Source organism: Clinocottus analis, unplaced genomic scaffold (assembly GCF_023055335.1).
Source record: "Clinocottus analis isolate CAN_PGR_092001 unplaced genomic scaffold, fCliAna1.0.p SCAF_29, whole genome shotgun sequence".
In the NCBI taxonomy this organism is placed as follows: domain Eukaryota; kingdom Metazoa; phylum Chordata; class Actinopteri; order Perciformes; family Cottidae; genus Clinocottus; species Clinocottus analis.
Window position 1 is genome coordinate 2,695,001 of NW_027176031.1, and position 9,282 is coordinate 2,704,282.

The 9,282-nt window shown below is 48.2% G+C and overlaps 1 pseudogene; it reads left to right on the top strand.

Moving 5' to 3' along the window:
* Positions 1–5,405: 5,405 nt before the first annotated feature.
* On the top strand, positions 5,406–7,385 carry LOC137795609 (uncharacterized; annotated as a pseudogene).
* Positions 7,386–9,282: the final 1,897 nt, after the last annotated feature.

The window sequence follows — 9,282 nt, forward strand, 5'->3', positions numbered from 1 at the left end:
CCAAGGCCGACGTAACCATTCCATTACAGAACTGGTACACCATCTTCTTCACCGCAGATTTGTGGACACCGAACTGGTTGGCAACAACTCTGTAATTGCCACAATTGGCTAGCTTGCAGAGAACAATGGCGACCCTCATTTCGATCGATAATAGTGCACCAACAGTCACCTCCGCGGGCTTCATGACTCCTTGCATAATCCCACTCAACTTGTGGAAAGATCTTTGAGCCATGTGAAAGTTTGTTTTCCAGTCCTCGTCATCAAATAAGGTCAAAACATCTCTCTCCCAGAAGACTTTGTTTCTGCTCTTCATCCAGACTGTTCGTCAAGACCTTTGAGGTACAATGGCAAAGTGCAACAACATATTGGTGGTCAGAATTTGATTCTTTAATTATCTTCGGCGACGGCGTCTTCTCTCTATTATCAAATCAGGCAAGAGCGCCATTTGCATTCCCTGTACTCTTATTAACATCATGATAATGTTCGCCGTCTTTCTCGAAATGTTGATGTTGTTGGTAGTGATGAAGAGGTCAAGCGGAAATGGCTGTATCGACACTAGTTGTAATGAAAACAGCGCCACCTATTGTATCAGATATGACATGCTTTCGGTGAATGATTTGATGTATTCACTGCCATGTATATTAGGATAATGGCCGCGTTTCCCAGATTCAATCGTTATTAAGGACTTAAGAAGGCTCGAAAGAAGGTTCGGGTAAGAAGGAGCGCTAAGATAGGAGTGTTTCCCAGACGCGTTCTTAATTGCCCTCTTAAGATCCCGTCAAAGAAGTTTCCTAAGACGGTCTTAGTGGGAGCTGTCCACCGCCGTGTTGCTGAATCTAAATCAATCGATGCCAGGCAAATCGATCACCCACCACTTTGTCAGTGCATAAATCACACACAACACGCTGTGGTACCCAAACACAGGTGCAATTACGCTAGGCGTGCATGTGTGTGTGTGTGTGTGTGTGTGTATGTGTGTGTGTGTGTGTGTGTGTGTGTGCCATCCACGACACCAATCACCCGGGGGATCCCAGAGATGGCATGAAATCCACGGTGGACCTGGCGGATCTCGTCCCGTGTGGTGGGCATTCTGATGTTTGTCCGGGCATGGCGCAGGAGGATCGGTGTCACGGCTGACACACCCCTTGAAACCGATGCCTTGCTGAGGCCGGTGCCGTCCCCCACCACCTCCAGGAAGCTCCCCACTGAAACTGTACTAGAAAACATAAAAAGCGATTATTGCTTTTGTATAAAATTTATCAATTGCTGGTCTTTAACATACATCTTTAAGGTAAGCAACAAACCGAACATAGACAAAAGAAGGAGCGGCTTGTCCCGAACAGGGTCCCTTACTACTGAACACACTGTTTATGTTGTTCCCTGATAAAATACAAATGTTTATTCTGGTACCTGTTCCTAAAAAAGAAAACAGATTCATATACTGTTGTTAGCTTGCTGCTGCTCACAGAGTGTTGTATCATTACTTTAAAATAAAAGCGTGCAATACATTTGTTTTTCATTCATAAATTCATTTGGCACATAATGCAATTAATCGCGGAAAAATCATGTGATTAATCAGTTACTTTTTTTCATCTTTGTCAGCCCTAATATATGTATGTTTAGCTCTCTCATGTAATGGTTTAGCTCTCTCAGCGAGATGGTGTAGCTGTTGCTAGCCTTTTTATTGACTCTTGCAGCATCCTTTGTTATCTCCCCACTGTGCTGTCTGGAAAAGTGGCCACCTTAAGTGTTCTTTAGTGCCACTCCTGTTGTGGAGGGTTTTTTTTCAAACAACGCAGGATAGGTAGGCTGCTTACGGAGCGAAGAGATATTGCAAAACTTTACAGATGAAATCACTTAAGTGGATGTGTGTTTATGTGCGGGAGTGCCTTTTGTTTACAGCCAATCAAACAGAGCATGAGGGCATGAGAAAGAGGGTTGCATTTGGGCAAGATAGGTCCTTTGACTTTATTGATCTCATGTCGGAGCTTCATTGAGAACCAGGACAGTCTATATCGACTATTGGAGTTACTACTCATTGTAGAAGGGCACAATTGCAGCGGGTTGGCCTCTGGATGTGTGGTGACACCAGCGTGACAAGGCGTTGGATCTCCACACGGGGAAGCCGGTACTTGGACTGGACAGTCGGTCCGACAGCACATTAAGTGGGGAGAAGTGCTGACGCACATATGCATTTATGTAAACTATCTGGTTTGGCGCACGCCGATGTTGTTGGTTAGCAGCGAGATTATGCTGTATTGCAGCCGCGGTGTCTCAAACGCGTGGACTTCAGCAACGCATTTATAGAGATTAGCATTTAGACTCGCCTCCCTTGATGAGGTTTCAGCCAAGTTCAATTACACCTGACAGTTTCTCTGATATCTGTGAAATACCACAGGGTTGTTGATGTTTTTATAGCTAACGTTTACATCAGACGTCATAGGCAGATGTCAAATGTTTGTGAAAACGTAATGAGTGATAGTAATGATGATTAATTTTATTTATCTAGCTACAGGAACACATGGGCAATTCTTTATTTTGATATCGTTATATTTCTTTTTATGCTATTGTTTTTCTTGCGGGCTGCACGGTAGTGTAGTGGCACTGACGCCTCACAGCAAGAGGGTCTGTGGTTCGGATCCCGGGCGGGGCGGGGTTCAGATACTGGTCTGGCAGGTCCTTCCGTGTGGCGTTTGCATGTTCTCCCCGTGGCAGCGTGGGTTCTCTCCAGGTTCTCCGGCTTCCTCCCATAGTCCAAAGACATGCTGCATAGGTTAATTGGACTCTAAATTGCCCGTGAATGTAAATGGTTGTCTGTCTATATATGTCTGCCCTGTGATGGACTGGCGACTTGTCCAGGGTGTACCTGCCTTCGCCCCTTGACAGCTGGGATTGGCTCCAGCGACCTAATGAGGATAAGCGGTTAAGATAATGGATGGATGGATGTTTTTCTTGCGTCAGTGTTCTGCAGCTGTGGGCGCACATTCATCATTACGCATGGTTTTAGTATTCCTTTGAATGTCAGATATAACTTACCCTGACGCGGCTGCAGTGAGCGTTTGGTCACTAAGAAGGCTGGTAAGAGTGGGTCAGACTGATCTTACGTTTCCTTCTTAGTAAAAGAGCGTCTTAAGCTAATAACGACTTTGGAAAACACGTTGTTCTTTCACAGCGTTCTTAAGAGCCCTCCTAAGACGCTCTTAGCGCTTAAGAGCGTCTTAACAAATCTGGGAAACGCGGCCATTGTTTTTTATTCCCATGTGACTATTATGCACCTGGGCCGCTGAGTTAGTTTAGGTTGTGTTAGTTATCTTATTGTTTTGTTATGCACCTTCAACACCCCTACACACACAATCACACACCCAGCAGGCAACATAACTGTCTCCATACTATCTCAGGTTCAAACTTCACCATCTTTTCATTAAATACATTGGAGATGTTTAAAACGTTCCTCGATTTGGATCGCGGCTTGTCATTGAGGGTGATGGTGGGTTCCGGAGCCAGACCAGTTGGTCAGAGCAGACCAATATAATGTGGCTTCATGCAGAGGAAGTGTAGCTGGGAATTGTAGTTGAATATCTAATTAATAACCTTTGTTTAGGTAAAGTGCAGTCCGTAAGTTATCCGTTGATACATCGAGTGGTTACTTCTGGAATATCATCTCTTGTTCTCTGAGCTCTGAGTGTGTACGTCTGTGAGTTTGTGTGTGTGTGTGTCTGTGAGTGTGCATGTCTGTGAGTGTGTGTGTCTGCATGTGTGTGATTGTACATGTCTGTGAGTGTGTATGTCTGCATGCGTGTAAGTGTACATGTCTGTGAGTGTGTGTGTGTGTCTGCATGTGTGTGAGTGTGCATGTCTGTGAGTGTGTGTCTGCATGTGTGTGAGTTTGCATGTCTGTTAGTGTGTGCGTGTCTGTGCATGTGTGGGAGTGTGTGCGTCTGTGAGTGTAGAGAACAAGTTCTGACAAATCCACATGACAAAGTTTTCTGATTTGTATTTCTTTATTTTTTATAAATTCTTTATTGTTGAGATTTGTTGCACTGTGATTCTATTTCATCCTTACTGACCACCAGAGGCAGTGTTTCACACTGGATACGTTCCATCTTGCGCATGCGCAGGTCGAGTATTCAGAACAACAGTCACGCGTGACCTCGGATGACCTCAAGCCGGGTATAACTTCCGGTGTCATCCTGAGATCAGTCCTTATTCATCTTCTCACTAAGCAAGCTAACTATTACTACGTTAAGCACTAGCTAAAGCTAAATTTGTGTGAAAGAGCTCGTCGCTGTAGCTTTGTGACCACGGCTCGATCCGCTGTCCGGATCGAGTCGGACAGCGAACACATTATTGTCGCTTCAACAACTCCGGTGAATCATCGGGTGAAATCGACTAACATTGTTTGATTACAGCAGCGGTTTACACGATTGCCGGATCACTCTAAGGAGCGTTCTGCTAATTGGGCGGAGTGCTAACAGGAGCACGCACCGCTAGCTGCGTGGCTAGCTCGCGACACCGTCGTGGCCGGCCTTCAGGGAGGACATCCCGCTCAAGCCTAGAGGCGTGTACATCAGGCGTCGGCAGGTAGTATGGCTGTTAGAGGTCCGCTGTTGAGACCATGCTAGACTCTGGTAGCTACTAGACTAGTACTAGCGAAAAGAGCGGTGAAGTCTCTTCTCCTGACCCATCATCCTGGCACAGGGGGCACTGAGGCAGCGGCTCCAGCCCCGGCTGAGCCGGTCCCAGAGGAGGACAGTGTCTCAGTGGATGCGTCCGCCAATTTCTTCACAGAGTATAGTGGCGGACGGCCTTCCCATTCTTCCAGGCCCGGTTCCCATTCCTCAGCACAGACCCATTCAGAGGGGCCAGTTGACGACTCCATGGGGTCGGTCATGCGCATGGCTCTGGCACGCCTGCAGCCAGAACCCACACCTACTAGTGCGTTCTTCAGGCGCGTTCCCGCCCCTGCCACCTTTTCTGTTCCTCCCTCCGAGGAATATCTGAGGGAGCTACACACTTGTTGAAGGGACCCTAAGGCACAGTCCCGGCTTTCGCCAGACAGCCAAATCTTGGCGTCCATGTAGGAGGCGGCAGGGTGTGGCCTTGAGCGCATGCCCCCTGTTGAGCCCACTATTGCGTCTCTCATAGTCTCCCCGGAGGAGACCCTGAGGCCGGACGCCAGATGCCCACAAGTCTAATGTCGGCTCACTGACGACCTGCTTTCCCAGGCTTACAACACTGGAGCATGCGTGGACCTTATTGGCAATTCCCTCTCACATCTTATGCAGTCTTAGTGATGCTTCACTGCAGGCTTTTGCACTCATGTCGAGGGAACTCAGGCGCATGATGTCAACCCTAGTTCAGACCCACTGCCAGGTTTAGCTGGTGCAGTCACCCCTGTCAGAGGCATGCAGGCGGACTCTCCGCGCCGTCCCGGTCAAACCCGGAGAGCTTTTCGGCTCAGCCGCTCTGCAGGCGCTGCATTAAACTGTGCAGGCTGTTCAGACCAGGCAGCAGTTTTCTGGCCTTTGCAGGGACACTCCTGCACCCCGCAGACCCCGGGGGCCCATGTCGGCCCCCCGGGGGCGATCGGCAGCCCCGTTTACCCTAGCAGCCGCCAGCGGCCTCAGCACCCCACTGGTAGGCCAGTCCTCGTCCAACACGACCCTAACAATGTGCCCCCCAGCGAGCGCCGAATAGGGGAAGTAACAGCCCCCCCCCGCCCCCCAGAGCCTCCAGGGGCGGGGGAGATAGTGACTGAGGTCCCCTGGTCGGCCGTCGGTTATTTCTTCCAGCAGCACGTCAGTTACTGGGCAGCTCACGCTCTAGACCCCTGGGTGGTTTCCACCCTAACCCAGGGGTACAAGCTTCAATTCCGACGCCGGCCCCCAACCTTCAGCCAGGTCAAAGTGACCACCATCACCGACCCGGCAAAATCCATAGCCCTGAGCCAGGAGTTAGCCGTGCTTCTGACCAAGGGTGCTATCGAGGTGGTTCCTTTGTTTTGCCTTCCAAGGCCGTCATTTTCAGATCAGGGTTCTTTCTTTCGGACTCTCCCTATCCCCACGAGTGTTCATGGGGTGTGTCACCACTGCTCTTCTCCCCCTGCAATTGCAGGGCATGAAGATACTGCCCTATCTGGACGATTGGCTGATTTGTGCGTCATCCAAGGTTCAGGCTGCACAGGACACAGCGCGCCTTCTCTCTCATGTGGCCCTGTGGGGCCTCAGGGTAAACATGGAGAAAAGCTCTTTGAGCCCTTCTTAGAGCATAACCTTCATCGGTCTAGGTCTAGACGTGGCCACTATGAGAGCCTGTCCATCGCCCCAGCGAGTGGTCGACATCCTCCGCAACCTTCCTCGCTTCCGAGGGGACAGGCGGTTGCCCTACATTCTTTTTCTTTGCCTATTGGGAAAATTGACAGCAGCCTCAGCTGTCATTCCATTGGGCCTTCTGTCGCTGCGGCCCTTGCAGATGTGGCTGAACAGTTTTCACTTAGACACCAGACAACACATGAACAGAACACTAGGGGTGTCACAGCAGTGCCTCCTTGCTCTATCCCCATGGAGGGAGAGAGCATACCTGTCAGGGGGCGTCTCCATGGGCGTGGTCCCTTCCCGACAGGAGGTCGTCACGACAGACACCTCAGGATGGGGTGCAGTGTGGCAGAACAGGACTGCTCAGGGGCAGTGGTCCGCTCGAGATCGCATGCACCTAGCGCTCAGACATTTCCTGCCACACCTGAGAGGAAGACATGTGCTTGTTCAGTCGGACAACACCTAGACCGTTTTCCACATAAACCATCAGGGAGGCACCAGGTCTGCAAGACTGCTACGGGTCTCCCGCGTCCTCCTGACTTGGGCAGCCCCTCGCCTGATCAGCCTCCGGGCAATGTATTTACCAGGAGAACGGAATCTGGTTGCAGATTTCCTCTCTCGTCACAAACCCCCACCGGGCGAGTGGCGACTTCATTCAGAGGTTGTGCACAGCATCTGGGGGCTCTTCGGCAGAGCAGAGGTAGATATCTTTGCCTCAGAAATATTGACCCACTGCCCCCACTGGTTCTCCTTGATGTAGAAGACCAGTCCCCTAGATCAGGATACCCTGGCTCACACGTGGCCAGAGGGCCTCCTTTATGCTTTCCATTTCCCCTGATATGGCCAACGCTCCTCAGGGTTCTTCAGCAGGGCCACAAGCTGGTGCTGGTAGCTCCCTTTTGGCCCGGCAGGACTTGATTTCCTCTGCTACACAGACTTTGCTGCGGGACGCCATGGCGCCTCCCCGACAGAAGGGATCTCCTATCGCAGCTCGGGGGTCGCATCTGGCATCCCAACCCCAGCCGCCTTCAACTATGGGCACGGCCATTGCAGGGCCCGACCAGCTGCTGATCGGCTGAACAGAACCAGTTGGGAGGACGATCCTCAATGCCAAGGCACCATCTACTCGTCTACAATACGAGTGTAGATGGAGGCTGTTTTCCGACTGGTGTGGGGTTCACAACAAGGAACCAGTACAGTGCCCCGTGTCGACCATACTTCAATTTCTGCAGTCCCTCCTTGAGAGGGGGCGGTCTCCCTCCCTCTACCTTCAGGGTCTATGTAGCTGCTATTTCGTGGCATCATACAAAGGTCGACAATGACATCATAGGGAGCCACAAGCTAGTGTCTCTCTTCTTGAAGTGGGCTCATGGAGGATATATGTGCTGCAGCCTCATGAGCATGACATTAATTTCAAAGATTTTGTACAAAGAAATATAGAAAAATTGTATTTTACCTCGGCAGGAAGAACAAGTAGATTTTATCAAACATTGCAAACGCATCCATAGAAAACTAGTAAAACAAAGCTTGTACTGAAGTGCAGGCGGTCATTCTCAAGTCATACTCGTGTTACCTCATTGGAGTTGAGCCGCCTGGTCTCTGCTCACCTCCTCACCTCCACACTGCCAAGCCTGCTGCCGCACCGCTCACCTGAATAATAGGCTGCCTGTGTAACATTTAAACTAACACCCACTCAGCATCCACCGCAGTCTGTTTACCGAGGAAAGATGTTCTTATCACTCCTGATGCCAAATACCAACTCTGTACTGCATTCATATAACAATCTGTTTCTGCTAGTTGGTTGACTGAAATGAGGGTCCCATCAGGGTGACTGATAAAAAAACAAGAAAAAGATCACTAATTCAGAAAGAGGAACGGAGAGAAGGACATGAGATTCACCTCTGGTCAATCCGCATAAGGTCAAAGGAGCCCTTTTTCATATGGCCGGCCCTCAGAGAGAAGAATCCGCTTATCCTGATTGGCTAACCACATATATTGTATTATGCAAATTTCACTGAGCAGCTCAGCTGAGATGTGAGGTCAAGTCTATAGGACCAATGTGAGGCTCCACATATTACATAGAACAATGGGTCTTAGAAGAGCCACCATAATTACAAATTAGACTTAAATTACTGACCCACTGTAACACATTACGGCAGACAGAGATGACTTAGGTGCAAATAACACATAATGGATTAAACTCCAAATTAGACTCAAAACAGCTTTTTCCAGAGCACTATGTTTAATTAGTTTATCATGTTAAGCCCTTTATAATACTAGTATAATATGTGTGAAGAATTACTGCAGGAAGTAAGTAGCCTGTAGGGATTAATAAATTGACAGGGACCTAAACATATTTAGCAATAAGGAAAAGGCTTTAGCCTAGAACACACTATTATCAACTTTGAATAGGCAATACCTTAAATTGAAGAAATCAACATACTTTTTAAAAAAATTTCTTTGTAAATGTATCACTTTTATTTCAGAGAAGATTTTTTTTAAAAGTCTTGTAATTTTACCACTTTCATCTTTTTAAATATACAAACAAGATGAGGGCATTTTTTAAGTTAAAGAGTGTCTATTGAAAAGACAACATGCATGGAAAGTTGAGGGTACAGTTTCTTTTTTAAACTTGACCAAGGCCCGTTGGCTCCTTCACTTCATCTATTATGATTTACTCAATATTGAGTACTGCACTGAGATTTACTCATCATCATTATTCATCATTACTCCTGACTCATACAATACTTTTGCATTCAGAGATTATGACGCACTAAAGGATTGTTAGCAAATGGTAATGTGTATGAGTATGGACACTGCTTGTGTATATCATTTGTAGGAATGAGGGAGCTGAAGAAGGAGAAGAAGAAATCCCTATTGAGGAAATTCATTTTCTTCACTCCGTTGTTCTTTTTTCATGACACACACACAAGCCTGAAATACACACACTCCATGCATTATTTATGGG